Source organism: Dama dama, chromosome 11 (genome assembly GCF_033118175.1).
Source record: "Dama dama isolate Ldn47 chromosome 11, ASM3311817v1, whole genome shotgun sequence".
NCBI classification, from domain to species: Eukaryota; Metazoa; Chordata; class Mammalia; order Artiodactyla; family Cervidae; genus Dama; species Dama dama.
The window spans coordinates 61,474,148-61,500,183 of record NC_083691.1 but is presented as its reverse complement, the minus strand read 5'-3'; the positions used below and the strand labels follow the sequence as shown (position 1 = coordinate 61,500,183).

Below are 26,036 nucleotides of genomic sequence, written 5' to 3'. Positions count from 1 at the left end.
GGTCACGTAGGCCTCTTGTTCTAAGTAAGATTCTAAATGTTAAGTCGGATCCTATGCAGACATTACCTGCAAGCAACATTAGCCATATCTTTACCAGTCATGCCTATATTTGAAAATACTCCCACGATATCAGTCCTGCCTCTTCACTGGACTCACAACTTTAACTCCCAGCTTCTTTTGTAACTGAGATGCAGGCCTGTGATCCAGCTCTGTCATCATACACATCCATATACGACTTTGTTCTTGAAATGAGGACGTGAGCAACACGAGAAACCAGACTCTGCCAAGGGAATGCCTTTGCCAGACTTAGTAGAAGCTTCTTAGTGGAAGCTTCTCCCCCAACTCTCAATGATTTTAAGGGATGAGAGGGAACCAAATGTCATTAATAAATACATTTTCTTCTTGAAACAGCCATAGTGGTTTCTGTTGCCTACCGTTAAGAACGCTGACAATAGGAATTTCTGAAGCCAAGGGGACAGGAACTCGGGGCACACAGAACTTTGACAGCTGTCTGTGCTCTGTGCGGGGTGCTCTCCTCTCCTGCTGGTGACAGGGTAGAGGAAAGGGGCCATCCCTTCCTGGGGGATATAAGGGAGATATGGGCAGGGGCTATCCCTGCTTTTCAACACAAGGCAACCTCATAAGCTAAGGCGAATTCTCCTTTAAATCAGTGATGTCTGCAGATGTAAGTTCCTTTGACACCCATCTAGAGCCATGTAACACAGAAAAGCTTCAAAATGTGACCTCAGACCAAGTTAAGCTTCAATAATCTCCCTTATCCCTCCCCTCCCCAGTCCTAGCTTGATCTTTTACTTCGACTCTTTCCAGACTCCCGGTTACCTCCTGTCTCAAACTCCTCTCTCCCACCAACCTCAGTCAAACTTGCAACCAACCCCTTTAAAGTGTAACAACTAAAAGTAGCTAAGAGTATTATCCTTTGCCTGTAGTATTTGCGTGATACAGGAATCAAAGATTTGAACTAAAAGAACAAGATCTCCTGGTGAAATTCCAAGCATCAGCCCAGTTAGTAAAGGAAATCTGTGTTTCACTTGTTTCTATTTTTATTTACTTGTTTGTTTGTTTTTGCAATGAGGACTTCCCAGGGTGATTACAAAGCCATTACAGAGGGAGGAAGGAGTCTAACATTTATTAAAAGGTCCCATGCTGGATGCTTTTTCCAACAGTGCCACATCTACCCCCTGCCTTCAGGACTTCAGCTGCATCAACCACCTTGTGGCTCCTCCAACATGCTAAGCTCTCTCTAGCCTCAGGTCTCTGCACTCACCAGTGCTTCTGCCTGAAGCACTCTTTGCCCAGATATTCACACGGCTCACTCCCTCACTACCTTAAGGTCTCTGCTCATATATCCTTAATTAGAAATACCTTCTCTGACTACATACCCCTAACCCCTTACTCCTGGTATTCTTATTCCCCCTTACTGTTTTATAAGTTCTCCATATCACTGATCACCATATAATACACTTGCTTATTAATTTACAGTCCAGCCCCCTCCACTCCCTCCACCACCAGAATGTAAGTTTAATAAAGGCAAGGATGTTTTTCTTTTGTTCCAGCACCTAGAATAATTACTGGCCTATAGTAAGTGCTCAGTAAAAATTTTTGAATAATTTAAATTTATACAGAATGTGAGAGTTGGACTATAAAGAAAGCTGAGAGCTGAAGAACTGATGCATTTGAACTGTGATGTTAGAGAAGACTCTTGAGAGTCTCTTGGACTGCAAGATCAAGCCACTCAATCCTAAAGGAAATCAGTCCTGAATATTCATTGGAAGGACTGATGCTGAAGCTGAAACTCCAATACTTTGACCACTTGATGCAAAGAACTGACTCATTGGAATAGATCCTGATGCTGGGAAAGATTAAAGGCAGGAGGAAAAGGGGACGACAGAGGATAAGATGGTTGGATGGCATCACCAACTCTATGGACATGAGTTTGAGCAAGCTCCAAGAGTTGGTGGACAGGGAAACCTGGCATTCTGCAGTCCATGGGGTCACAAAGAGTTGGACACGACTGAGTGACTGAACTGAACTGAACTGATACAGAATGATGTAACCATCATTACCATTTTCAGAAAAGTTAGTTATGTTCAGAAAAATTAAATGAGTTACTCAAGGTCCCCAACTAACCCATCATGAAGCCTGCACCCAATCCTAACTCTTCACAGCAACAAAGACCAAGCTTGCTCTCCCCCCAACATTCTAGGCACGTTAATCACAGAAATCATAGATAGGATCAAAGCCCAGGTTCTTAGTGTCTTCCCAGCCCCTTCCTGGAGGCTTATGCCTGTATTGCTCAAGGTAACATGGGTTGCTGCATCTGATAAACCTTCATTTCTAAGTGGACTAACACAATAAATGAATCTGACACCCATGTTCCTGGTAGGAATGTTCTCCAACTGATGAATCAGGGATACAGGCTCTTTCTAACTTGTGAGTCCACCATCTTTGTCACATGGTTAACAAGATTGCCCCAGGAATCATTCCAGCCAGCTTTAAGGAGAAAAAGGCATGAAGATCAAATCGGGGCTTCTGCTCACACTGCATTGGCTCGCACTCAGTCACATGACTAACTCAGCTGCTAAGGAGTCTGGGAAATGCATAGTGTGATTGTGAGCCCAGGAAGAGAAGAAAAGGGTTATGGTGATCAATTACCAGGAGAAGGAAATGGCAACCCACTCCAACATTCTTGCCTGAAGAATCCCGTGGACAGAGGAGCCTGGTGGGCAGCTGTCCATAGGGTCGCATAGAGTCGGACACAACTGAAGCAACTTAGCGTGCATGCATGCATTGGAGAAGGAAATGGCAACCCACCCCCGTATTCTTGCCTGGAGAATCCCAGGGACGGGGGAGCCTGGTGGGCTGCCGTCTATGGGGTCGCACAGAGTCAGACATGACTGAAGTGACTTAACAGCAGCAGCAGCAGATCAATTACTAGCTTTAATAAGATCTAAGTGCATCTTCTATTAACAACTCAGATGTTCATGTGCCCAACTACTGAGTGTGGAAACACCATGCAAAATGGTGAACCACCATAGAGTTCAGCTGTCTTGGGTTCAAATTCCAGGCCCACCACTGAGCACTTGCTTGAACTAAGTGAGGTTACTCTGCTCTCTAAGTCTCAAGTTCCTCAACTATAAAATGGAGACCATAATAGCATCTATTTCATCAGGTTTCATAGAGGAAAAGCTGAGAAAATGCCAGTTGGGTATGTAACACAGTCTTGATACATGGCTATTATTAGGTGGAAGATGTTCAGAAGATGGGTATCCAGCTTCTTTTCCCAGTATTCTTCCCTTTAAGCTCGCCAGTGGTCCAGAGAGCCATTCTAGGTCCCAACGCTTAAATGAGACAAGTGTTGTCGCCACTTGACAAGTGACCTGTGAGTCCTCTCTGTTGCATCCTACTGATGGTTTCTGACAAATCCCCCAGTATCTGTTTGCATAAGTAAGTTTGAAATGCCCTTTCCATTAACAGAGGAGCTCTGCTATTAACTAATTACACTTTGGCTTTTCCTGTGTTTGCTGCCGTGCCAGGGAGAAGAGGCCAAGTGTGAAGTGGCCTTTGGCACAGTACAGAGGCTTCTGCAGATTAGGATGGGTGGGGGCTGGTGTGGGTGTGGGGGCTGCTGTTTTCTTTCCTTTCCTTTCTACAAATCTGGTTGTTGGGAAAGAAGCCTGCTGAAAAGAGGACCCCTGGAGGAGCTGCTCTGAATTCCCCAAAGGAATTGGAGAAGCTTAGATTTTCAGAAAAATATTGATGTTCAAAAAAAATTAGATGAACTGCTCAAGGTCACCGAGCAAATACCAGGTTTGATTTTGGTAGGGTCCTGATGGAAAAAGTGGTGTCTCAGACACTGAGACTGATTCTGATCCCGTGACCAACATCTGCAGGAGTGGTCTGTCCAGTCCCACCTTCTTCTGTGCCTTCCTCCAATTGGTAAAGGAAAGAAAAAAGAAAAAAAAAAAAAACTTGGTTTTGGAATGAGTCACTAATGAGTTTAAATCCAAGCTCTGCCTCTTAGGCAAGTTATATAACCTCTGACTCTCAGCTTCCCTACATGTAAAGTAAAAATATCCATCTCAAGGGGACATCCCAGGATTAACAGAGAGAAAGGTGACTCAAAGTAGCTATCAAGTAAATGCTAGTACGTAGATGCTTCCTACTCTCCCCTCTATCCTGAGATCTCTTGTGGTTGTAGACTTTGATGTCACCCAATGTGAAAATGTTCTTAAGGTGTCACCCCTCTCTGAGGTGTTATCACTTTAGTATGATCCAGTGGATAGCTGAGGGGTGGAGAAGCTTGCCACACCTTGAATGAGATGCAGATATCTCTGATACACTGAAGCGACCCAACAGAAACTCACTTAGTAGGATCTGAAGAGACCTCTGGGAGACAACTCCTACTGAGTGAAGGAGCTAGAAATTATGAACTTGGCCCAGTAGAAAGCCTTTGGCACAGAAAGGGATAAGAGGTTTTGCGCTGGAGTCAATCAAATCTATCCCTCTCCCAGCTACATAGATAGATGTCTAGGTCCTGGACATAGAAAATAAATAAAATAGAACAGTGCTCCACTTCCAGTTAGGGTGCCTAAAATCACAACAGACTGTTGCTACCATGCTAACAATGAGAACAAGACAGCTAAGTGAAAAATCACAATTGCTTAAAAATCATCAGAGAACTGAAGATGCAAAGAAGGGAAAATGAACTAAATTTCAGAAAGCAATGACCCATTCCTGACAAGAAGAGAGCCTTGATACTTTCATCATTGGTGAAGACACAGATGAACAGAAATCTGCCATGGATAGGGGTAAGGAGAAACCTATCAAACTTTTGGTGAACTTACAGCAGTGAATGGGTTGGCATGAAAGATTAGAACCCTGAGGCGGTCCTAAGGTACCATGCACTGCCCCCTAACTTAGGGGCAGAGGTATACTGACTTGCCCCAAACACCAGCAGTCTTATGGGATTCCACTTAAGAGATGCCCTGCGCCAGACCGTGAACCTGCACATACCCATTGCCCCATTCTCATTGTTCTCATCTATACCCAGAGTTTAGTATGCTGAGGGCTGCGTTTAGGGCAAGAGGGATGAGATAGATCCTTCTAAGGTACCCAGGGCCTTCCCAAAGTGCAAGGCTGAAGCCAGAAGTTTGAGAAAAATTCTTCCAGGGCACTTGGGGCCTCTATCAAGTGCATTACAGCCATTCTCCAAAATATGTGCACAAGACATCTGAATGGAGAGATATCTCTCAAGATGCAGAAAGCTGACGGTAAAATTGGAACACAAAGAGAATGCTTTCATAGGTATATTTTATATTTCTAAAAGATAAAGAATTTCCTGAGATCTCACCAGTGCCCAGATTCCAAACCCTGATAAAGAGAGTTCTGATTCTTTCCTCACATTGTTTCAAGGCAGTGGTAAAATGAATCTCACTTCAGCTGCAATCAAGCCCAGACTCAGTTGAACTACTTAAGGATCCCCAACCCCCAGGACATGGGCCGATACTGGTCCACACTGTTAGGAATCAGGCCACATAGCAGGAAGTGAGCAGCAGGCAAGAGAGTGAAGCTTCATCTATATTTACAGATGTTCCCCATTGCTCACATCATCACCTGAGCTCCACTTCCTGTCACATCAGCCACCATATTAGAGTTTCATAGATTCTCACATATCATAATGTAAAAATAATAGAAATAAAGTGGACAATAAATGTGACATGGCTGAATCATCCTGAAACCACCTGCCAGCACACCCTCCAGTTCATGGAAAAATTGTCTTCCTCAAAACCAGTCCCTAGTCCCAAAAAGTTTGGGGACCACTGATTTACTTAATTTCTACTGTTGTTCTATACAAAATATTCCATATATCAAAACATATGAAAGCTGCAAAGAAGCAACAAAATATTACCCATGTTCAAAAGAGGAAATGATCAACTGAATCATATTGAGACGGCCCAGGTAGAGATTTTAAAACAACAGTGATAAATATTTCAAAGAAGCCTTTGGGGAAAAAATATATGCATGAACAGATTAGCAATTTCAGAAGAGAGGAAAAAAACCTATAAAAAGAAGACCCAAAGGAAACAAAAGAAATGAAATATATAATATCAAGAGTAGAGTTTATTTAATGGAATTAACATCAAATTTGATATAACAGAGGAATAGATTAGTGAACTTAAACATAAATCAATAGAAATTGCCCAAACAAAATGAATGAAATAAAAAGAAGAAAGAACTCTGGGATAACAACAAAAGGTATAGAAAACATGTACTTGAATTTCTAGAAGGAAAAGAGAGAGATAAGAGGGTAAATATGTTTTTTATTATTTTTAAAGAAATATCAACCAAGTACTTGCCAAAATAAACCCATAGATACAAGAAGCTCAAAGAACCCAAGTAGGATAAATACAAAGAAAATCACACCTAGCCGTACTTAAACTGCTGAGACTCAAAGAGAAAATTCATAAAAATAGCCAGAGGAAAAATGATACATTACTTACAAGGAACAACAATGAGAATGAAGCCAGAAAACTGGAACAACTTCTTTATAGTGCTATAAGGAAAAAAGGAAAAAACTATCAACTTAATATTTCATATCCTGCAAACACAGAGGCAATATACAAACATTTTCAGAGAGAAACAAAAATGGAGACAGTTTGTCTCCAGCAGACCAGTACTACAAGAAGTGTCCCCTTCAAAATGCTTTATATATACACAATATATGTGTGTATGTGCAGATGTATAGCATATATTTGTTTCTACATGTGTGTACATGTGTAGAGAAAGAGATCTATCCAAACACTTATATAAAGATACATATATATGTATATATTTTGTGTGTATGCATGTGTGTGTGTATATATACATAGAGAGAGACAGACAGAGAGACAGAGAGAGATACTGAGACAAATAGGCAGAGAGTGTATACATATATATATGTAAAAAACTACCGATTTTAAAAAATACAACTGCAATAATGATGATTCATTATGAGGTTTATAGCAAAAATAGAAATAAAACATATGAAAACAGAAGCACGAAGGCAAAAGGCAGGTAAATGGATCATTGTTGTGAGGTCCTTACATTATTCATAATGTATGAATGTATTTGAAGGTAGATTGTGATCACTTAAAGATACATAATTTAATTTCTAAAGTGCATATGTTGTAAAAAAAAAAATTACACAAAAAGTATAGTTAAAAAGTCAATAGAGAAGATAAGTCAGAAAACTAAAAAATACTTGATTCACCCAAAAAGAATACAGAAAGGAAAAAAAAGAAACAAAGAACATATGGTGGAAATACCAAAATGGTAGACTGAAACCCACTCATACATTTAATTACATTAAATAAAAATAGATTGAACACACCAACTGTAAGGCATAAATTGCCAGACTGGATAACAAAGTAAGACTTACCTATATGTTATTTTAAAGTAACATATGTTAAATGTAAAGACACAGATAGAATGAAAGGAAGTATAAAAAAGCTCGTGTGCTATATTAAAATCAGACCAAGTAGATTTAAGACAAAACGTTTTACCACAGACAAAGAGAGCATCTCATAACGATAAATGGGGTCAATTCATGAGGAACATCTAATAATCCTAAGTATGTACATACTCAAAACAGGACTTCAAAATTCACAACACAGAAATTGACAGAACTAAAGAGAAAAAATAGAGAAATACACATTTATAGTTGGAGATTTTAACACCCTTCTCTATTTTTACTGATACAAAAATAGATCAAAAAATCAGTAAGGATATAAGAGTTGGACACCACTTTTAAGCAACTTGACATAATTGACATTTATAAAACACTACTACCCAAACCTACAAATAGTCCATTAATTTCAGGTGCACCTAAAACATTTGCCAAGAAACGCTACAGGCTGGGACATAAAACAAATCTGAAAAGTCTATCAAAGACTCAGAATTGTATCAAAGTATCAAAATACAATTCTGTGATGACAAAAGAATTAAGTTAGATAGGAATTACAATAAGATAACCCAGAAAATATTGAAATGTTTCAAAATTTCAGTTCAGTCACTCAGTCGTGTCCGACTCTTTGCGACCCCATGAATCGCAGCATGCCAGGTCTCCCTATCCATCACCAACTCCCGGAGTTTACTCAAACTCATGCCCATCGAGTCGGTGATACCATCCAGCCATCTCATCTTCTGTCATCCCCTTCTCCTCCTGCCCCCAATCCCTCCCAGCATCAGGGTCTTTTCCAATGAGTCAGCTCTTTGCGTGAGGTGGCCAAAGTATTGGGAGTTTCAGCTTCAGCATCAGTCCTTCCAATGAACACCCAGGACTGATCTCCTTTAGGATGGACTGGTTGGATCTCCTTGCAGTCCAAGGGACTCTCAAGAGTCTTCTCCAACACCACAGTTCAAAATCATTCAAAATTTAAATACCCACTTTTTATTGAAGACTTCCAATGTTATATTAGTTTCAGGTGTACAATATAGTGATTTGATATTTCTATACATCACAAAATGATCACCACAATAAGTCCAATTAGTTTGTTACTATACAAAGTTATTACATTACTCCCTATACATTACAACCCCAAAATCTATTTTATAATGGGGAGTTTTTACCTCCTGATGTCCTTTATCTATTTGACTTATTCCCCACTTTCTCCCCTCTGGCAACCACCAGTTTTTTCTCTTTATCTACGAGTTGTTTTAGTCTCGCTATGTTTGTTCATTTATTTTTTTAGATTTCACAAGTAGGTGAAATCATACAATATTTATCTGTCTCTGTCTTATTTCATGGAACATCCACTAGCTCCATCCATGTTATCATAAATGGTAAGATTTCATTTTTTTTATGGATGAGTAATAGTCAATTGTGTATATGTATGTCTTTACATATTGCATCTTTTTTATCCATTCATCTCTTAGTGGATATTTGGGTCATTTCCATATCTTGGCCATTGAAAATAAAGCTGTGATGCATGTTGGGGTGCATGTGTGTATGTGTTTAGTCACTCAGTCATGTCTGACTCTTTGCAACCCCATGGACTGTAGCCTGCCAGGCTCCTTTGCCTATGGGGCTTCTCCAGGCAAGAATACTGGAGTGGGTTGCCATGCCCTCTTCCAGGGAATCCTCCCAATCCAGGGATCAAACCCAGGTCCCCCGCATTGCAGGCAGATTCTTTGTCATCTGAGCCACCAGGGAAGCCCATGAATACTAGAGTGGATATCCTATCTCTTCTCCAGGAGATCTTCCCGACCCAGGAATTGAACCAGGGTCTGCTGGATTGCAGCTGGATTCTTTATTAGGATGCATAAATCTTTTCAACTTATTATTTTCATTTCATCTGGATAAATATTCAGAAGTGGAATTGCTGGATTGTACATGAGTTCTGCTTTAATTCCTTGAGGAAGATCCATACTGTTTTCCATAGTGTTTGTACCAACTGGTACTCCCATTCACAGTGCATGAGGATTCCTTTTTCTTTGCATCCATGCCAACGATAGTTAATTTCTCGTGTTTTCAATCATAGTGATTCTGACAGGTGTAAGGTGATATTTCATTGTGGTTTTGATTTGCATTTTTCTGATGACCAGGGATATTGAGCATGAATTAACCGTGCCTGTTGGCTATCTGCATGTCTTCTTTGGAAAAAATGTCTACTCAGGTCCTCTGATCACTTTTTTAATCAGATTTTCTATATTGAATTGTATGGATTCTTTATCTATTTTGGATATTAGCCCTTTGTTTGATATATCATTTGCAAACATCTCCCATTCAGTAGGTTATCTTTTCATTTCCTCCTCTGTGCAAAAGTTTTTTTTACTTTGATGTAGTCTCATTTGTTTAATTTTTGGTCTTGTTACCCTGGCCTTAGGAGACAGATCCAAAAATAAAAATATTGCTAAGACCAGTATTGAAGAGCTTACTGCCTGTTTTTCTCTAGGAGTTTAATGGCTTCAGGTCTTACATTTAAGTCTTCAAACCACTTTGAGTTTATTTCTGTACATGTAGTGAGACAGTGGGCTGATATTATGCTGCGTGTAGCTGTCCTAAAGCTACATTTACTGAAAACTATCTTTTCCCCTTTATGTATTCTTGCCTCCTTTGTTGTAAACCAATTGACCACATAAATTTGGGTTTACTTCCAGGTTCTCCATTCTATTCCATGGATCTATGTGTCTGTTTTTGTGCCAGCACCATACTTTTTTGATTACTATAGCTTTATAGTATGGATTGAAATCAGGGAGCAGGATGTCTCCAGCTTTATCTTCTTTCTCAAAATTGCTTTGACTATTTGGGGAGTTTTGTCATTTTATATAATTTTTAGGATTATTTGTTCTAGATCTGAGAAAAATGCTATGGGTATTTTTATACAGATTGCACTGTAGATTCAATGAATCTATAATGCAATCTGTAAATTGCTTTGGATAGTGTGGATATTTTAACTATTAATTCTTCTAACCCAAAAGCATGGTGTATCTTTTCACTTATTTGTGTTGTCTTCAATTTCTTTCATCAATGTCTTATAGTTTTCAGAGTACAAGTCTTTCACCTCCTTAGTTAGATTTATTCCCAGTTTGTAAATTCTTTGTGATACAATTGTAAGTAGAATTGTTTTCTTAATTTCTCTTTCTGATAGTTTAGTGTATAGAAGTGCAACAGATTTCTGTATATTAATTTTATATACTGCAGCTTTACTGAATTTCTCTGTTTGTTCTAATAGTTTTTTGGTGGCTTCTCTAGGTTTTCTGTATGTATTAATGGTATCATATCACCTGCAAATAAGGAGAGTTTTAGTTCTTCTCTTCCAACTTGGATGCCTCTTTTTCGCCTTGTCTGATTCCTGTGACTAGGACTTATCAATATTATGTTAAGCAAAATCTGTAAGAGTGGACATCCTTGTCTTGTTCCTGATCTTAGAGGAAAGTTTTCTGATTTTCAACATTGACTGATGTTAACTATAGGTTGGTCATATATGGCCTTTACATTTATGTTGAGTTATGTTTCTTCAGTACCCATTTTGTTGAAAAATTTTTTATCATAAATAGATGTTGAATTCTGTCAAAAGCTTTTTCTGCATCTATTGAGACAATCATATGATTTTTATTCATTTTGTTAATGTGGTATATCACATTGATTGATTGACAGATACAGAACCATCCTTGCATTTCTACAATAAATCTTGATATATGATCCTTTTAACATATTGTTGAATTAGGGTTGCCAATATTTTGTTGAGGATTTTTGCGTCTATGTTCCTCAGGGCTATTGGTCTGTAATTTTTTTTTCAGTTTTTGACTAATTTTGGTAACAGGATAATACTGGCCTTGTAGAATGAGTTTAGAAGCACTTCCTCCTCTAATTTTTTGGAAAATTTTGAGAAGGCTAGACATTAACTCTTCTTTGTATGTTTGGTAGAAGTCACCCATGAAATCATCTGGTCCTGAACTTTTTCTTGTTGTGAAGTTTTGATTACTGATTCAATTTCATTACTAGGATTGGTCTGTTTGTATTTTCTATTTCTTCTTGACTCAGTCTTAGAAGATTACATGCTTCTAGGAACTTACCCATTTCTTCTAGTTTCTCCAATTTGTAGGCATATACTTGTTCATAATAATCTCTAATGATTCTTTGTGTTTCTGTGATGTCAACTATAACTTCTCCTTTCTTATTTCTAATTTATTTGGGCCCTTTTTTTTTCTTGATGAGTCTGACTAAAGGGTTATTAAGTTTGTTCATCTTTTCATAAAACTAGCTCTAAGCTTCATTGATCTTTTCTATTTTTTTTTTTTTTAGTCTATTTCATTTATTTCTACTCTGATCTTTATTACTTTTTTCCTTCTACTAACTTTGGTTCTCCATTTGTTCTTCCTTCCCTAATCAACTTTCCTAATCAATTTTCCTTCCTTTCCAACTTTTAGGTGTAAAGTTAAGTTGTTTACTTGAGATTGTTTCTTTAGGTCGGCCTATATCACTATGAACTTTATTCTTAGAACTGTGTTTTGCTGCATCTCACAGATTTTTAAAAGTTGTGTTTCCATTTTCTTTTGTTTTAAGGAATTTTTTTTTCTTCTTTGATTTCTTCATTGACCCATTGGTTGTTTTGTAACATGTTGTTTAGTCATCGCATGTTTGTGTCTTTACAGAGTTCTTCTTGTAACTGATTTCCAGTTTCATACTCTTGTGGTCAGAAAAGATGCTTGATATGGTTTTAATTTTCTTAAATTCATTTAGACTTATTTTGTGGCCTAACATGTGATCTGGAGAACGTTATATGTGCACTTGAAAAGAATGTTTATTCTGCAGTTTTTAGATAGAATGTTCTATATATATCTATTAAGTTCATCTAATCTAATGTGTCATTTAAAGCCAATGTTTCCTTATTGATTTTCTGGCTAGATAATCTATCCATTTGTGTACATACTCAGTCATAACCAACTCTTTGTGATCTATGAAATTTAGCCCACCAGGTTCCTCTGTCCATGGGATTTTCCACACAAGAATACTGGAGTGGGCTGCCATTTCCTCCTCCAGGGGAACTTCCTGACCCAGGGATCAAACATGCATCTCCTGTGTCTCCTACATTGCAGGCAGATTCTTTACTGCTGAGCCACTGGGGAGGCCCATTTATGTGAGTGGGGTGTTAAAGTTGCCTACTACTATTGTATTTCTGTCAACTTCTCCCTTCATGTCTGTTAATACTCGCTTTATATATTTAGATGCTTCTATGTTGGGTGCATAAATATTTACAAATGTTATATCTGCTTCTTGCATTGACCTCTTTATCATTACATAATGCCCTTTCTTTTCTCTTGGTACAGTCTTTGTTTTAAAATCTGTCTATGCCTCAATTCCAGAAAAATGAATGACCCAATCAAAAAATGGGTCAAAGATCTAAACAGACATTTCTCCAAAGAAGACATACAGTTGGCTAACAAACACATGAAAAGATACTCAACATCACTCATTATCAGAGAAATGCAAATCAAAACCTCAGTGAGGTACCATTACACACCGGTCAGAATGGCTGCTATCCAAAAGTCTACAAGCAATAAATGCTGGAGAGGGTGTGGAGAAAAGGGAACCCTCTTACACTGTTGGTGGGAATGCAAACTAGTACAGCCACTATGGAGAACAGTGTGGAGATTCCTTAGAAAACTGGAAATAGAACTGCCATATGACCCAGAAATCCCACTCCTGGGCATACACACCGAGGAAACCAGATCTGAAAGAGACACGTGCACCCCAGTGTTCATCGCAGCACTGCTTATAATAGCCAGGACATGGAAGCAACCTAGATGCCCATCAGCAGACGAATGGATAAGGAAGCTGTGGTACATATACACAATGGAATATTACTCAGCCTTTAAAAAGAATTCATTTGAATCAGTCCTAATGAGATGGATGAAACTGGAGCCCATTATACAGAGTGAAGTAAGCCAGAAAGATAAAGACCAATACAGTATACTAATGCATATATATGGAATTTAAAAAGATGGTAATGATAACCCTATATGCAAAACAGAAAAAGAGACACAGGTGTACAGAACAGACTTTTGCACTCTGTGGGAGAAGGCGAGGGTGGGATGTTCAGAGAGAACTGCATTGAAACAAGTATACTATCAAGGGTGAAACAGATCAACAGCCCAGGTTGGATGCATGAGACAAGTGCTCACGGCTGGTGCACTGGGAAGACCCAGAGGGATGGGATGGAGAGGGAGGCAGGAGGGGGGATCGGGATGGGGAACACATGTAAATCCATGGCTGATTTATGTCAATGTATGGCAAAAACCACTACAATATTTTGAAGTAATCAGCTTCCAACTAATAAAAATAAATGGAAAAATAAATTAATAAATAAAATCTGTTTACTCTAATACAAGTACTAGAATAATAAGAAAGTTTCATCCCAGCTTTCTTTTTGTTTCTATTTGCATGGGATAGCTTTTTCCATCCTTCAGTCTATGTGTGTCTTTACATCTGAAGTGAGTCTCCTGCATGCAGCATATATATGGGTCTTTTTTTTTTTTTAATCCATTCAACCACCATATGTCTTTTGAGTGCAGTATTTAGTTTGTTTACATTTAAAGTGATTATTGATAGGTATGTACTTAATGCCATTTAAAAAATTTGCTTTCTGATGTTCTGTAGTTCTTATCTGATCCTTTCTTCTTTTCTTGGTCTCTTCCCTTGTGGTTTGATAATTTTCTTTTGTGTTAGGTGTGGGTTTCTTTCTCTTCACTTTTAGTGTATGTACTCTAGGTTTGTGTTTACCATGAGTTTCATATATATGACATGTATGATATAGATATAGTTATGTTTAATTTTGAATGCACTCTAAAACCACTACATTTTTACTACACATACACACACACTTCAAGTTTTTGATATCACATTTTACTTCTTTTTATTTCATAGATTTCTTAACTATTTATTATAATTATAGCTGATTTTACTAGTTTTTTCTTTTGTTCTTTATACTAACTTTTAAAAGGTTTGATTCACTATTCTGTTTATTTGCCTTTACCAGTGAGATATTTTTCTTTCTTTCTTTCTTTCTTTCTTTCTTTCTTTCTTTCTTTCTTTTTTTCTTATTTTTAGTTGTAGTCTTTTCTGCTTAAAGAAGACCTTTTAACATTTCTTATAATGCCAGTTAAGTGGTAATGAATTCAACTTTTATTTGCCTGGGAAAATGTTTATATCCTCCTCAGTTTGAATCATAACTTGCCAGATAGAGTATTCTTGGTGGTAAGCTTTTTTCCTTTCAGCAATTCAAATATATCCTGCCACTTCCTTTTAACATGCAAAAGTTTTGTTGAAAAATCAGCTAGTAGTATTATGGGAGTTTCCTTGTATGTGACTATTTTTTTTATATTGCCTTTAAAATTCTCTCATTATCTTCAACTTTTAGCATTTTATGATTTTCTTGGTGTGGATCTCTTTGGGTTCATTTTGTTGGGAACGCTCTGTGCTTCTTGGACCTAAATACTATTTCTTTCTCCAAGTTAGGTAAGTTTTTAGTCATTATTTCTTCAAATAAGTTTTCTACCCCCTCTTTCTTTTTTCCCTGTAAGACTTCTATAATGCAAATGCTGGCATACTTGATGATACCCCAGAGGTCCCTTAAACTGTCCTTTTTTTTTTTTTTAATTCTTTCTTCTTTTTGCTTTTCTGATTGGGTGATCTCCACTATTCTGCCTTCCATATCACTGATCCATTCTTCTCTATCATCTAATCTGCTGTTGATTCCCTCTAGTGTATTTTTCATTTTAGTTACTGCATTCTTCAGCTCTGATTGGTTCTTTCTTATATTTCCTAACTTCAACCAAATTCAGTGAGCATCTTTATGATTATTACTTTGACCTCTTTATTAAGGTAAACTATTTATCTTAGTTTCATTGGGTTTATATCTGGGGTTTTATTTTGTTATTTGCTTGGAACATATTTCTCTGTCTTCTCATTTTGTTTAACTTTGTGACTACATGTGCCAAGTGGATTTGGCAGGCCAACTAGAGCTGGAGCAGATAGGGGCCATGGGGTCCTCAGGGTTCATTGCAATAGGGTTGCCCTGGCTGGACAGCTGGAGATGGAGCAGGAATGGGCCAGAGGATCCTAGTGTACACCCCTCTAGTGTTGCTCTGGTAGAAGAGCTAGAGTTAGTGTAGGCCAGGGGCATGCTGAGGTAACTTTGACAGTCTGACTGTATTCCTACGTATGCAATCAATGTGGAGGGGAAATGAAAAAAAAACAAAAAATGCTGCTCTCCAGTACCTGTAAAGAGTTCCAGCAGTTCCCCCATTCATTTGGCAGATGCTCTACAGTTAGTAAATGGGTTTTCTTCATGCAGTATAGATGCCTTTTAAAACCACTGTTTCTCCTCTGTGCTCCAGAGAGGATGAGTCCACATGCAGACTCTCCTCAGTGATAGCCCTCTCTCTGTGGGTTGCCAACACCATGTCTCCACCTCTCTTATATGGTCCCTTAATTGTTTCTTGTGCAGAAGATAATATCAATCAGCCCCCAGTTCTTCTTCAAGAGAAATTGCTCTATATATATGTGAAATTCAGTATGCTGTGGGAGGAAGTGATCTCAGGTTCTTCCCATCCTGCTATCTTGGACAAAATTACCAGTTCTAAATAACCTATAACTCAAAAAAGAAATCATAAGAAAAGTTAGAAAATATCTCTAACTAAATACTGAAGAAAACACAACATAACAAAATTTGTGGGATGCAGATAAAGCTGAGCGTAGAGGAAACTTTAGAAATTTAAATGCTTATAGTAGAAAAAAAAGGAGTAAATCAAAGACTTAAATTTCTACCTTAAGAAGCAAGGAAAAGAGCAAATTAAAACCAAGTCAAGTAGAAGACAGCAAATAATAGCATAAATAAATAGAAAATGGGCAAACAAATTTTAAAAATTAGAAGTTGGATATTTGAGAAATTAATGAAGCTCATAAATTCTTAACAAAACTGGCCAAGAAAAAAAACACAAAATACCAAAGAGTAAAAGAGGAGACATCATTTAAATATTTAAAAAATAATAAGAGGATGCTATGAACAAATGGATGGCAAATTAAATAACAATAACTTACATAAAAATGGAAAATTTATTTGAAAAATAAAACTTACCAGAACTGAAATAAGAAGAAATAGAAAATCTAAATGATCCTGTATTTATTTTTAAAAAATTAAAGTCATAATAACATACCTACTGGCTTCCTTAATGGCTCAGTGGTAAAGATTCTACCTGCCAATGCATGAGGTGTGGGTTTGATCCCTGAGAAGAAAGTGGAAACCCACTCCCTATTCTTGCCTGAGAAACCACATGGACAGAAGGGCATGGTGGTATAGAGTCCATGGGGTTGCAAAAGAATCCATCACAACTTAGCAACTAAACAACAACAACAACATACCTACTAACAAAGAAACCCCCAGACTCAGATGACTTCACCAATTAATTATGTAAACATTTAAGGAAGAATTAGTGCCAATCTTACACAAGTGCTTTCAGAAATTAGAGGAGGAGACACACCCCATCTTGTCACATGAGGCTCATAAAACTCTAATATCAATATCTTACAAAGATAGTACCAAAAAAACACAAACATCCTTCATGAACATAAAATACAAAAATCCTTAAGCAAATATTAGCATAACAAGTTTAGCTGTATAAATACATATAGGAATATAGGAAGAGAAGGGAACTTCATTGATCTAATAAAGGGAATCTCAAGAAACCTACTGTTATGTCATGTTTATATCCATTCTTACCACTTATATTCAGTATTATACTAGAAGTCCTAGCCAGTGCAATAAGGCAAGAAAAAAATGCAACACAAGAATATTGTAAAACCATTGTTATTTGTATATAATATGATTGCATAGGTAGAAAATCCTATGGAACCACAAAGTTGGTGGAACTAATACATGAATTTAGGAAGGTCATAGGATATAAGGCCAATGTACAAAGAGCAATTTAATTCCTATATAGTATTAATGAAAAATTGGAAAATCATTATTAAATTCCATTTATAATAGTAAAAGCATTATATATCAAAAATACATATCAAAAGCACATAATGTCAAAATATTGATAAACAAAACTATTTAAAAATATGCAAGGCACAAAATTTTTGCAGAAAGAAGTTAGAGAGATTAATAAATGGAGAGATACCATGCCCATAAATTGAGAGAGAAAATATTGTTAAACATCCGCTCTGTCTAAATGGAGCTATAGATTCAACACCATCCCAATAAAAATTTTGGTCAACTTTTTTGAAAAATTCACAAGTTATATCTAAAAGTTATATGGCTATAGAAAATCCAAAATATTTGAAAAAGAATAACAAATTTGGAGGATTTATACTATATTATTTCAAGCTTTATCATAAAGTCTTAATTTGATATTAATGCAAAAATAGGCAAAGAGATCAATAGAATATGGTAGAGAATCCACTGAAAGTGAAAGTGAATTCATTCAGTCGTGTCCGACTCTTTGTGACTCCATGGACTATACAGTCCATGGACTTCTTCAGGCCAGAATACTGGAGTGGGCAGCCTTTCCCTTCTCCAGGGGATCTTCCAAACCCAGGGATTGAACCCAGGTCTCCTGCATTGCACGTGGATTCTTTACCAGCCGAGCCACAAGGGAAGCCCAAGAATACTGGTATGGGTAGCCTATCCTTTCACCAGTGGATCTTCCCGACCCAGTAATCAAACTGGGGTCTCCTGCATTGCAGGACAATTCTTTACCAACTGAGCTAAGAGATATACATATATATGTGTGTGTATATATGATCAATTGATTTAAACTTTTATTACAAAGAAAAGGCTTTCTAACATATGGCACTAAGTCAGATTGATACCTGTGTTAAAAATAAAGTGAACAATAACTATCTCAATCTTTATACAATAATTAATTCAAGAAAGATGGATCATAGGCCTAAATGTAAAAAATATAAGTATATAGCTTCTGGAAGAAAACAGAATATCTCTGCAACCTTGAGATAGGCATACATCTTTTAGGATGGCTGCAAAAAGCATTAACCAACAGAAAATAAACTCATGTATTAGAATTAGTCTGGGGAGGAGTTCCCTGATGGTACAGTGGTTAAGACTCCACACTTTCACTGCTGAGGGTGTGGGTTCAATCCCTGGATGGGGAAATAAGATCCCACAAGGTGCATGACATAGGTGAAGAAAAAGAAAAGGAAAGAAAAAAAGAATTAGTCTGGGGAAGATTTTATTTTCAAAAAATGGCTACAGCACTGGAGTGAGCTGTCATTTCCTCCTCCAGGGAATCTTCACCACCCAGGGATCAAGCACCTGTCTTCTGCATAGGCAGGCAGATTCTTTACCACTGAGCCACCTGGGTAGCCCAGAGTAAAGTAGAAGTGATGCCACATGACTTCCGAAACTAGGTCAGAAAAGGAAAACAGCTGCTGTCTAATTCTCTCTCTTTCTGGGGATGCTGCCATCCTTAGGACCCAGCCGCATGGAGAGGTCATAGTATTTATTCCTAATAACAGCCCTATCTAAGATCTAAGCTGACAGTTCAGTTCAGTTCAGTCACTAAGTCATGTCTGACTCTTTGTGACCCCATGGACTGCAGCACGCCAGGCTTCTCTGTTCATCACCAACACCCAGAACTTGTTCAAACTCATGTCCATCGAGTAGGGTGAAGCCATCCAATCATCTCATCCTCTGTACCCTTCTCCTCCTCCCTTCAATCTTTCCCAGCATCAGGGTCTTTTCCAATAAGTCAGTTCTTCACATCAGGTGGCCAAAGTATTGGAGTTTCAACTTCAGCATCAGTCCTTTCAATGAGTATTCAGGACTGATTTCCTTTAGGATTGACTGGTTGGATCTCCTTGCAGTCCAAGGCACACTCAAGAGTCCTCTCCAACACCACAGTTCAAAAGAACCAGTTCTTCGGTGCTCAGCTTTCTTTATGGTCCAACTCTCACATCCATGCATGACTACTGGAATGGCATGCTGCAATACATAGGGTCGCAAAGAGTCAGATACAACTGAGCAACTAAACTGAACTGAACTGAGCTGTCAGCTTAGATCTTAGATGGGGCTGTTAGCATGAATAAATACTATGACTTCTCCATGTGGCTGGGTTCTAAAGGTAAGAGCACCCCCAAAAAGAGAAAGAGAGAGAGAGTCAGATGGCAGCTGTTTTCCTTTTCTGAATGACCACATATATGAGTGATCAAGCCTTCTGATGACTTCAGCCTCAGTCTTTAAGCCACCTCAGCTGACATCTAAGGGGGCAGAGACAAGTTATCTCTACTGAGTTCTACCAAAATTATACATGCATGAACAAAATAAACACCATCATTAAGTTGAAAAAATTGGAGAATAGCTTGGTGGTGGTGGTCAGTTGCTAAGTCATTCCTGACTCTTGAAACCCCATGGACTGCAGCCCACCAGGCTCCTCTGTTCATGAGATTTCCCAGGCAAGAATATTGGCGTGGGCTGCCATTTCCTTCCCCATGAAGAATAGTTTATTATATAGTAATAGTATCTGCAGCATTATGAAAATAAGAATAATTCTGTGCATCAGAAAACACCATCAAGAAAATAAATAGGTTATCCACAAGCTGAGGAAAAGTATTTACAATACACATATCTGGCAGAGGATGTGTATCCATTATACACAAAGAATACCTACAAATCAAGCTTTTAAAAAAATAACAGCGCTATTTTTTTAATAAGCAAAATGCATCACACAAAATAAGATATGGCAAATTAAACATGAAAAGCTGTTCAACATCATCTTTAAGTGCAAATTAAAACCATAATTTCACACCTACTAGCACAATTAAAGTGAAAAGCACTAGCAATGCCAAATATTAGAGACAGCGTGGAGCAGTATTTGGTACATGTATAAAATAGCACAATCACTTTGGAGACCTATTTGACTATTTCTTATATCATTAAACATACATCTCTCCTATGATGTAGCTTTTCACTACTAGGTATTTACACAAAAGAAATAAAAACATGATTCCACAAAAAGACTTACACAAGAATGTGAATTGCAGCTTTGTTCATAATAGTTAAAAACTGGAAATAGCCCAAATATCCATCTCTAGGAGAATAGAAAAATAAATTGTGGCACATCCATACAATAGAATACAGCCTAACAGTATAGAGAATGAACAAAATTTATATACATGCAACACCATGGGTGAATCTTGAAACCATTCTTTTAAGATGAAGAAGCCAGACACAAAGAGTACATATTTATTATTCCATTTATATGAAGTTAAAACTAAAAGTAAGATGATAAAAATTAGAAACTGGTTTCCTCTGAGGTCAAGAAAATTGATTCTAAAGGGATACAAGAGCAATTTCTGAGATGTTCTATATCTTTGTTGATTACATATGCATGTACAATTGTCAATAATCTTTGAAATGAATACTAAAGACCTGTGTACTTTATTGAATATAAATTATAGTCAATCAAAAATTAGAAAGACATGGGTCCCTAAACTCTGTAACACACTAGTGCCTCAAGCAATCTCTAACAATGCCTCTGAAAAAGAGAAAGGCACTCCCCTGTCTAACTCTTCCCCACTCCCAAACTCTTCCACAGATCACTGTCTTCCAATACAGCAGTATATTGGAGCACAGAGGCGCTGAGCAGGCCCTGGGAAGAGTAGCAAGATATAACAACGAGCAGGATCCATCAGCAGGTTCTCATTTGTTTATGTACAATACCTCTTAGAGTGTCCCAGGAGTACTAGTGTTAAGTAGGAAATTTTTCAGGAGGACCCAAGGTCGTGGGTTATACAGGTAGGAATAATGAGCCAATCACATCCACAGGCTGGTGGGTCAGGCTACATCAGAGACCTGAAAATCCTCTTTCACTTCACTTCACTTCCTCTTTCACCGCTTGCCTTAGCATGCTTCGCAAGCCACTTTCTCCCACCTCATTTCCACCCAACTGAGTTCTAAATCTCATTCCTGCAAGGTCTTGCAAATATACTACTGTTATTTTTCAAATATGTATTTCCCAAAGCACATATAGACACTGATTGTGACCATGCGAACTGTAGCCCTCCAGGCTCCTCTGTCCATGGAATTCTCCGAGCAAGAATACTGGAGTGGGTTGCCAGTTCCTCCTCCAGGGAATCTTCTTGACTCAGAGATTGATCCCCAGTCTCCTGCATTGCAGGCAGATTCTTTACCACTGAGTCACCAGGGAAGCCCTTATTCAAATATAAATTCACCTAAAGGTATTACTGAGTTCACTATATCTTCTCAAACAGTAAATGCCAAAAAAAGAACATTGATTGAAGTCAATTATTTTTAACAAATAGCTTTGAACATTTCTTATACCTGAACTGATCCTTAGAGAGACCTGGATTCAAATTCTGGATTGGCAATTTCCTAGTTGTGTGACCTTGGGAAAGTTACTTCATTTCTCTGACTTTCTGTTTCTCATCTGAAGAGACAGGAATAACGATAGGGTCATCAGGGGATCAATAATGATATTGAAGTTTTAACATAGTACATGACACTTAGTAGGTGCTCAGTAAATATTAGCATTATTCAATAGAAACTGTAAGGTATACTTTAAAAAAAAATGTCTAGGACTTAGAGAAACTTTTCTTCCATCCAGGAAGAAGATGCCCAAGAGGGAAATGTTTATCCCACCATTAGCACAACCCAAATTACAGCAAAGTGACAAATGAACAGTGAGGCTGGGCTAATCATGGCTTCTACTCCTTGCCAGTGGCACAGACAATGGAGAAATGACCCAGGAAAACATCTAGTAAACAGGGAGCTTAGAGTGTTGAGCTAAGAATGATCTCTTCTCTCAGGACTGGTGATTGAGTTAAACCCAACAAAGAGGACCTTATGGGTAGGAGAAGAAAAGGCCTTTCTGGTGTGTCTGCCTCTATCCATTCCATTCCTGTCACCTAAGTCAGGCCTTCAGTGTCTTGCCTTGAGACTGTAGAGAAAGCTACCTCATCCATCACCCCACTTCAGCAATCCTTTACCATTCTGTTCTAAGCAGCACCCCCAGAGATGTCTTTCCAATGCACAGCATCAACATGCCCTCTCTTGCTCAAGTCCTTCAGTGCTGCCCTTCAACACTGGACTCACACTCTTCCACCCCACAGGAAAGTATATTGTCTAAATGCTGCTGATCCTTGAAGGTCCAGCTCAATTCCTACTGCTTCCAGGAAGCTTATCCTCATGGATTCTTGGATGAAGTAAAAGTGCTTACTCACTAGAGAATCTCAAAAATAACTCAAGCGCATGCCCATAAATCTTCATTGGCTCCTCACTTTTATTGAATTTTTACAAAACACCTCAGACTGGCACTCAGTACAGTCCACACATAAGCCCAACCCAAATTTCCATCCCACTATTCCACCACCCTTGGGCTAATCTCCGGTCAGTCCCAAGAACTGTTGAACTCATGAATTCATGTTTCTCTACCTGGTATTCCTGTCATCTGACTATCAAAATGGGACCCATCCTTTGTTATTTCAAATGTTATATTAATTCTGATGCTTTCTCTGATTTTTACCCTCCTTCCAAGCTCCTTAGTACCTTGATTATTCCCCCGGGGCTCAAAATCTTGCATTTCAGTTAAAGATGGCGCTTTGGGAGCATAAGACCATTGAGAACAGATACTTCTTTGTGCATTGTGATCCCTGGATCAGCACTGTCCATGTATACCATGAGGCTTAGAAATTGGGCAAGGGACACCGGAAGATCCAGGTCTTGATGGTTGTATAAGACATGCCAGCAATGAATGAGAAGTCAGACAAAATGGCAGCTAGAGTCCCTTCTATTTCTAGTCTTCCAGGAGCCCAAGAAGGCTCTAGGAGATTCCCTGACCTCTGCTTTTTCTGAATTCCTTTGGCCACCAGTCATTCAATGCAGCATATAATTGATTGGTTTTGGTATTATTGTTTATACCTAATTTTTTGCAAAGATAATATATTCTTATGGTTCAAAATAATGTTTTATAATCAAAAAGTACAAAGAATGTCTTAACCTCCACTTTTGTCACATGAATGATCATTAAGCAATTTTATTAGTTTTTTGCATCCTTCCAGATTTTCTTTATGCAAATGTAAATATATGTTCTTCTATTTTATAACACAAAGAGGAGCTTACATTTAGGTGTTTTGACAATTGATTTGGGAGTTAAATTTGCCTTGCCAGCTGCAGCAAAATTGCCGTAGGAGGTGTGTGCCTTAAAGTTCCTCCAAGCCCCACTATGCCCAGCTCAAACCTGAGCACACACAAATGCTTAAATAAGTGCTTCTTGGTTGACTGCCTTCCACAACTTTCTCTGCCCTGGAACTGAGAGCACGTGCCATATCTACAGCTCAAACATATGAAGAGAGCCCCTGCATTCTCACTTCCTCTGACACATTTTTAGAGCATGGTCTGAGCCCCAGGGGGCTCAGTGCAAGTTTCATCCTGTGGTATGCCAAGCCTCTTGCCATCCTGCAATCTGGTGGAAGAGAAAGCACAATGGACTGGGAGTCAGAGACTTGGAGTCAGCTGCAGCTGCATCCCCAAGTGGCTGCACAACTCCGGACAAGCCCTCTGTCCTCTCCAGGTCTCATTCTTCAAAGGGCCTCCAGCACCAGGGCAGTCCTTGGCCAGCGTCTTCCAGCTTTGGCTCTGCAGATGTCTTCTGCTGTGAATGTGAAGGCATGAATACACCCAGGAGTTCATGGGAAGCACCTGGGGCACTTCCCCCTGGACCTTGGTCTGCTGGTTCGGGCCATGATGACACAGCCCTTCCTGCAGTCACAAGACAGTGTGTGAGCATCTCAAGGTGACAGTTTCCTCCCCAGGACCACAGGCAGCTGTCTACCCAAAGCAGAACTTCTGATAAGACAAGAATGGCCTATGTAAGGGCTGCACGGTTGTCCATATACAGGACCCCGAGAAACCTTGGGGCACATCTGGGGAGGTCAGACTACCCATCCATGCAGGTTTCAAGGCCAGCACCCTTCTCACCCATACCCTCTGAGCAGGTGGCACCAGAATGGGGAACTGAGCGGTTCCCAAGAGCCTAGCTGGGGAATTCCTCTTGATTTCTCTCTGCTCCGCTGCCCTCCCCGCCTGCCTCCATCTGCCTTTAGGGACAGGAGCGAGCTGACCTGGAAGGGACCTCCAAGGCCATCTGGTCCACCCTCTCAATCTACAGATTCAGAAACTGAGTCCAGAGAGAAGTCACTCACACAGAGCTCACAGCTGCCTGAAGGGGAACAGTCATCAATGATAAGCCACCCAACCCATCTCAGGAAAGCCAGTCGGGGTTCTCTCCCACCTTCCGGAGGCCTGGTCCACACATCCACAGTGAGGCAGGTGTCACATCAAGGCTCTGCTCTTGGGGTGCAGGGTGGGAAACTGTCTCAGAGGTGCAGCCAGGCGGACACGCCCCACGGCTTCCTGTTCTGGCGGGAACCCCGGTTGGTTGATTCGGTTCTCTGCACCAGTGGCAAAGGCCAGCTACCTGCCTGCCTGCCTCTGAGGGCACAATGTTGGATACAAACTTATCAAAACTGTCATGAGCAGAACAAGAGGGAGCAGAGTGAAGTAACAGTGTTGTCTCAAAGCGGACCACCACTCAGACTAAAACTAAGAGTCAGGCTTCAACTCAGATGGGAAAGCTAGGAGGCCTGTTCCCTCCAGGGCTGGAGACCCTCAGGGCTTCTGGAATTTTCTCCTTTTACTGAGTTACCCCCATTTCTCTCTGCCTGACTAAAATCCTGACTCCTTCAAAAAGCAGCTCAGGGCTTCCACTTCCTTGAAGCCTTTCCTGACTGTAGTCCCCCATCCCACCTCCTCCCCCACCACACACACACACACACACACACACTCAAAGTCTCCATCCTCTGAGTTGAGCACCCATGACTTGTCCTGGGCTGCTCTTTAGAATGTTCATCCATCAGCAATCATCTGACCAAAGGTTCCAAGCATCCTCCAAAGCCCCTAGCCCCACAGAACACACAAAAGGTACACAGTAGTGACTTTCCGGTCAATTGATTCCAGTTCCTCCCACTGAAGGAGAGGGAAAACAACCTGTGTGCCCCACACCAGCACCTCAGGAGGTTCAGCAGAGAGGAGTTGATCGCGGCAAGTTGCTTCCAAGGTGTGAGAATCTAAAATCAACCTATTTTGGTGGGCTCTGTGGTGACTTGTGGACCAGCCACACGTGGCGGACTAGGAACCGTTAAGTCCACTTTCCATCCCCCCTCCAGTCATTACAACGCACGTGCGCGCACACGCGCACACACACACACACACACACACTCACGATGTCTATGTGTTTCCCTTCGCTTGCTACCTCTGAAGTCTCTTTTCACCCAACTCCTCCTGTGGAATGAGTTAAGACTGGTGTGATCATGGGGCTCATAGGGACTGGATTGTAAGTCATGCCCCAGTCTCCGTGCTTTACCCACCACCAAACTGTCTCCCAGGGCTCCCCCCAGCTCCAGGAAAAGCCCGAGAGCAGTTCTCCACACTGGCTCT

The 26,036-nt window shown here is 39.4% G+C and overlaps 1 long non-coding RNA gene across 1 annotated transcript; it reads right to left on the bottom strand.

Annotated features, from left to right (window-relative positions):
• Positions 1-18,831: 18,831 nt before the first annotated feature.
• Positions 18,832-21,953, bottom strand: LOC133065566 (uncharacterized). The gene is made up of 3 exons (XR_009694908.1): positions 21,864-21,953; positions 20,545-20,610; positions 18,832-19,505 (listed from the first exon to the last, which is right to left on the bottom strand). It is a non-coding gene; the product is annotated as an uncharacterized LOC133065566 (long non-coding RNA).
• Positions 21,954-26,036: the final 4,083 nt, after the last annotated feature.